Consider the following 5,409-nt stretch of genomic DNA (forward strand, 5'->3'; position numbering starts at 1 on the left):
ACAGCACCTGCAGAATCTCAGGCCCCACCCTAGACAGAATCAGCCTTTTAGCAAGATCACCAGGCAATGGATATGTATATTAAAGTTTGAGAAGCTGGCTGCTACCAAACGCCCCTGAACCCACTGACTCCACTGAGAGAGGGCTGGACAGGGGTTCCTCTTTTTTTTTTTTTTTTTTTTTCGGTACACGGGCCTCTCACGGTTGTGGCCTCTCCCGTTGCAGAGCACAGGCTCCGGATGCGCAGGCTCAGCGGCCATGGCTCACGGGCCCAGCCGCTCCGCGGCATGTGGGATCTTCCTGGACCGGGGCACGAACCCATGTCCCCTGCATCGGCAGGCGGACTCTCAACCACTGCGCCACCAGGGAAGCCCAGAGGTTCCTCTTAAGGGAAGCTTTGCCAGACTGTTTCTACTGATCCACACTGCCTCCCTTTGAGCCCTTTCAGCTGGGCAGAAAACACCAGCACAGGCTGAAAGGGGAAAATGTGCAGGGCTTGGGTATAGGAAAAGGATTCATAGGAAGTAGGAGTAGAGACGTGAAAAGGAAAGCAGAAGAAAAAGCCTGGTCATAAGGGGACAGCAAGCCAAGAGGCAGGTCTGGGGAGGGAAGCTTTGAAGAGACTCCACTATAATGAGAGATAATGGTAAATAGTTACACTGGTTTCTGGGCATGATTAGGTGGGTGTTTAGTAAATGAGAGAAATCCAGAGTCACCAAGTGGGAGGCTTCTGAAAAGAGTTGTACAGGGAAATTCTTGATCTCAAGCCCTTCCACTGCAAAGGTTTGAACTGACAGTTTGTACTGAAGGTAGAAGCCAGTCCCATATTGCACATTTCATGGAGGTTTCTCAAACATGCTGGAGGTGAGAGGTTCTATGGGAAGTTACACAGGGGAAATTTCACTGTCCTTTCCATTTGCATAATGAATATTTTTTGAGAGCAGCCCTCCAGGTATATTTCAGACTGTTAGTTCAAGCTGGACCTGTATCAAGTTGGCTTGGGTGGACAATGACACCTTTTCAGATGTCTTCAGATGAAAATAAAGACAGAACGAAGGAAACTAAGGTCTTCCTGAGCACTACGGCTTTGCTTGATACATAAGGTATCTCCAAGAATGGGCATAATCTTCTCAAATATGTGCAGTAAGCTCACTGCTGCCCCTCCAATGCCTGAACAAAGTTATTTCCTATTAGGAAGAGCCAATCGGGGGTGGGGGTAGGAGATGACCGCTTGCAGGCAACCAAGAGCCTGCAATGGGGAAAATTATTGCACCCATTTTACAGATGTGAAAAGTACAGCTCAGTGAGGACCACATACCTAGAAGATTATGAAGTTGAGTTTCAAACCCATTATTTTTCTGACTCCCAAAAATCTTTCCACTGCCTTGTTCTACCTGTGGATTTATCAATAACCCAGACACGGGAAAGTTCCTGCAGTAGAAAGCATTCAGATACAGATTATAATTTGGACACATGCTGTCAATAGAAAAGAAGTCACCAACTGGACACCTTGCCTGTGCTTTGCTTGGCAAGAGACTTTTTAAATTTTATAAATTCATGTTTGATATTTAACATTGGGAGAGATTCCACATTAAAATTCCAGTTTCTGGGTATAGCTGAAGAAACATGAGAAGATCTGGCATCCCTAACCTGACATTCCCTCCTGGCAGAAGTCACTGGGAGCTGGGTAGCAGCGGCTGCATTTGGATGGAGCAGGGCACCCTGATTTGCCTCATTCCCCATCTTTCTCTACCGCCTTACCCTCGGCCAGTGCACCTGTTTGTGTCATTGGCCTTGTCCCAGTTGGCCTTTTGCAGTCTCCCCCACGGATCTGATGCCTGCAGTGCTGATGGTAGGATCCGATGGCATCTGTTCCTCACTCCAACCACCCGAATCTGCAGCCAGGAGTCCTTGAAGAAGGGCAGGGATGGGACAGTGGGAGCATTTGGAGGGAATTTGAGTTTTCCCGTGGGACCAACAGTACGGGGACTCTAGGACTTCTTCGCAGGCACTGCTCTACAGCCCAAGACCCAGCCCTAGGCAGGAGGCCTGGGGCATTGCCCCCCGGGTGTATGGTGTGGGTGTGAAGCCCCAGCCTGCGAGCAGTTTGGGCAAGGGGGCTGGGATCAAACAAGTAGGGACAAGCCAGGCTGCTTTAGCTCCCAGAAGCTGGCTTCTGCTGAAGCTCTCCAATTTTCCTGTGCAATTTCACATGCCTTAGACTCTCCATATGTCCCCTGGGACTTGTTTGAGTTGTAAAACATTCCCCGGGGACTCATTCTCCTCTTGTTGAAACCACTACCACAGGAAGTTGTGTATAAACTTTGGGCTTCTTTCTTTAGTTGTTCAATTCTGAAATGCTGTTTGCTTGTTGTTTGTTTTTTCTTAAGTACATTTATGAATTCCTCTGGACAGGGTTGCCCCAAGAGTACTCCCTTACAGAGGTGAAGCAAAAACAATAATAAAAATGCTGCTGATGGTAGTATAGCTAAGAAATGAGGTAATGCAGGGGAAAAGTCCTAGCCCAGCTCTGAGCCAGCTCTGAGGACACAAATACTCAGGGAATTCTCAGTCCAGTGGGAGAGCCAGACACATAAAACAGGCCATTACAATGGAATCCGAGCAGGGCGGCTCCAAAAGTAAACAGAGGGTATTCTCGGATCTTGGAGGATTGACGCCTGCCCTGAGATGGGAAAGCTGCTGGAGGAGGTGATGACTGAATCTTGACAAAAGATTCAGCAGAGCAAAGAAGAGAAGGATGATCCAGGCAAGAGGAATTGTGGGAGCGAAGGTCTGGAAATAGACAAGAGCACGGTGCACAGTGGGACCTACGTGTTCTTGGAACTTGTTGAGAAAGGTTTTGGAGGAGGCTGGAAGAGTAAGGAGCAAGCCAGTGAGGACTGTGGATTCATCTTAAAAGAATGGAGATGCCATGAAGGGTCTTAAGTATCAATGTGTCATGATCAGACGTGCTTATTGGAATAATCACCCAGGCTTCAGATCTCCTAAGGTGGGAGGATAAATCAGAGTGTGGATCTGAAGCCAGCAACTGCTCAGTACTACTGCCTACTAAGGAAAGATGGAAATTAATATTCACCTTTCTGTCTCCAGGGTTCTTGATCTCTGTAACTGGAACTTCCATCCACCCAGTTGATCAAGTCAGAAACTTGGTTATCTTCCTTACCTCCTACCTCTCTCTTACCCCCTGTATCACCAAGACATATAAAGGCTACATCTTCAGTATCTTCCCAAAGTGCTTCTTTTCTCCCTGCCACTGCCAAGTTGACATCATCATCACCCTTAGTGACCTCCTAACTGGTCTCCCTGCCTTCTGGTGTTCTCCCTTTCCCAGGCGTTCTCCAAGTCACAGCCAAAGTGGTCTTCGTAAAATGCAGACTTATCCTGACACTGCTTAGGAAAAATGCCTTCAGTGGCTCCCATCAGTCAGGGTTCCTACTGCAATCAGAGCTCCAGCCCATTTACACAGAAGATAAATTTATAAAAAGGGTATAGTGCAGCACATGAAATCATCAGAAGTTTGCTTGTAAGCTATCATATAGCGAAGGACAGGACTTACTCTGCTGAGCTCCACACGGGGTTGGCAGAGGCTACTTTCATCTAGAGGCACAGCTCAGCTGAGATGGCTTGCTCTTGTGGTTGGTCGTTGGTCCTGGCTGTCAGCTGGGAGCTCAGCTGGGGCTGTCAACCAGACGACTCTGTTCTCTACATGGTCTCTCCGTGTGGCATGCGCAGCTGGATTCCAAAAGGAAGTATCTCAAAGGTGTGAAAGTGGAAGCTGCAAATCTCCTAAAGCCCGGCCTCATGATCACTTCTGCTGAATTCTCTTAGTCAAAGCAAGTCACACGTCAGTCCAGATTTGAAATAGACTCTTCATGGGAAAAGAGGCAAAACATGTGCAGCCATCTTTGAATGCACCAGCCCTTACCTGCACAACCTCCTGAATCACCTACATGGAGTCGGATTGGGAATTGAGTGATCAATTGATTCCATCATTTACTTATTTATTTATTTGGGAATCACTGACCTTGAAATAGGTTAACAGTCTTCTTGGAATAAGTGAGAAGGCAGCTCCATATACTGAAGAGAGCTCACCAGACCTGTGGTCAGACCTTGCTTCTCCTATGACCTTCGGTAAGTCACTTAGTCTTTTTGGATCTCAGTTTGCTCATCAGTAAAATGGGGATAACTACACCTACAGATGAGAATAACACCACCCACCTCACAAGGTATTTCCAGGTTTCGCTGGAAATGTCCTAGCCTTTTTGGTTAATCTTGAGGTGGTATGACCTAGTAGAAGAAAAGCTTAGTCTCCAGAGAAACAAGTTTATTTTGGGGAAAAAAGAAACAAAAGAAAAGAAAACAAAAAAACCTCTTATGTTACTTTAAAGCAAACCATCTGCAACAGTTAGAACACTATCAGCAAAGAAGACATTGACTTTTTACTTCATAAAGATTGTTCATTGAAGAAAGCCCATAATAGAGGTTGCCTCTGGGGGACCAGGAATTAGAGATGGAGGGAAAAGCTGTGCTTTAGTGCTTACCCCTTGGCACTGTCTAGATATTTTTCCTCATGTACATGTAGTCTTTATCGTTAAAAAAATTAAGAATTTAAATATGGGAAATTCAAACGTTGAAACAATTTCTCTTTGGTCATGATTATTTTGCTGAGCACATAGCTGGTCATTAATACAACTCACAGCTAAACACAAAGAAGGTCAATCCCGTTTTCCCCATAACAAGAAGTCTTGAAAAGAGCACACAGAGTGGGACTCTTCACCTGACTTGGTTTCCTCCCGGACCCTCTATTTCTGTAGGGCAGGGGCTCCTGTTAGTGAGGGTTCCTGCTGCAATCAGAACTGCAGCCTTTTTAAACAGAAAATAAAGTTATAAAAAGGGAATCGCTGTTTTATAATGCTCTTGAAGTGCTTCTGCCTTTGTTCATTAAGTGCCTGTTCAGACTGCAGACAGCTTGGGCTGTGTCCCATCACTGCTGGAGACGATGCGTCTACACACCCACAGCCTCCTCGCCACACACCCTCCTTGGTGGCCCCTGCTTCTGCTTGGCTGGATCCTAATCTGTGACTTTCAGGCAGCCTAATGCCTAAACTTATTTAGCAAGATCGTGATGTGGGATATACTGGGAGCCAATTGAGGAAGGGAGAGGAGGACGGAAAGAAACATGGATGGAAGAAAAGAAAGAAGGAAAGAGGGGGGGAGGGAGGGAGGGGTGCTGATTCTTGCCTTTTTGTAGACAGCCTCTCCAAAGCTTCTCTTCCTCCAGACCCTTGCCCCTTGCCCCAGGCTTCCCTTGTCCCCTCTGCCCTTGCAGTCCCCTGCTCTTGCCTATTACACTGACTGGTGCAGATAGGTACATGTTACTCTGAAACACA

Source organism: Stenella coeruleoalba, assembly GCF_951394435.1.
Source record: "Stenella coeruleoalba genome assembly, chromosome: 3".
Lineage (NCBI taxonomy): Eukaryota > Metazoa > Chordata > Mammalia > Artiodactyla > Delphinidae > Stenella > Stenella coeruleoalba.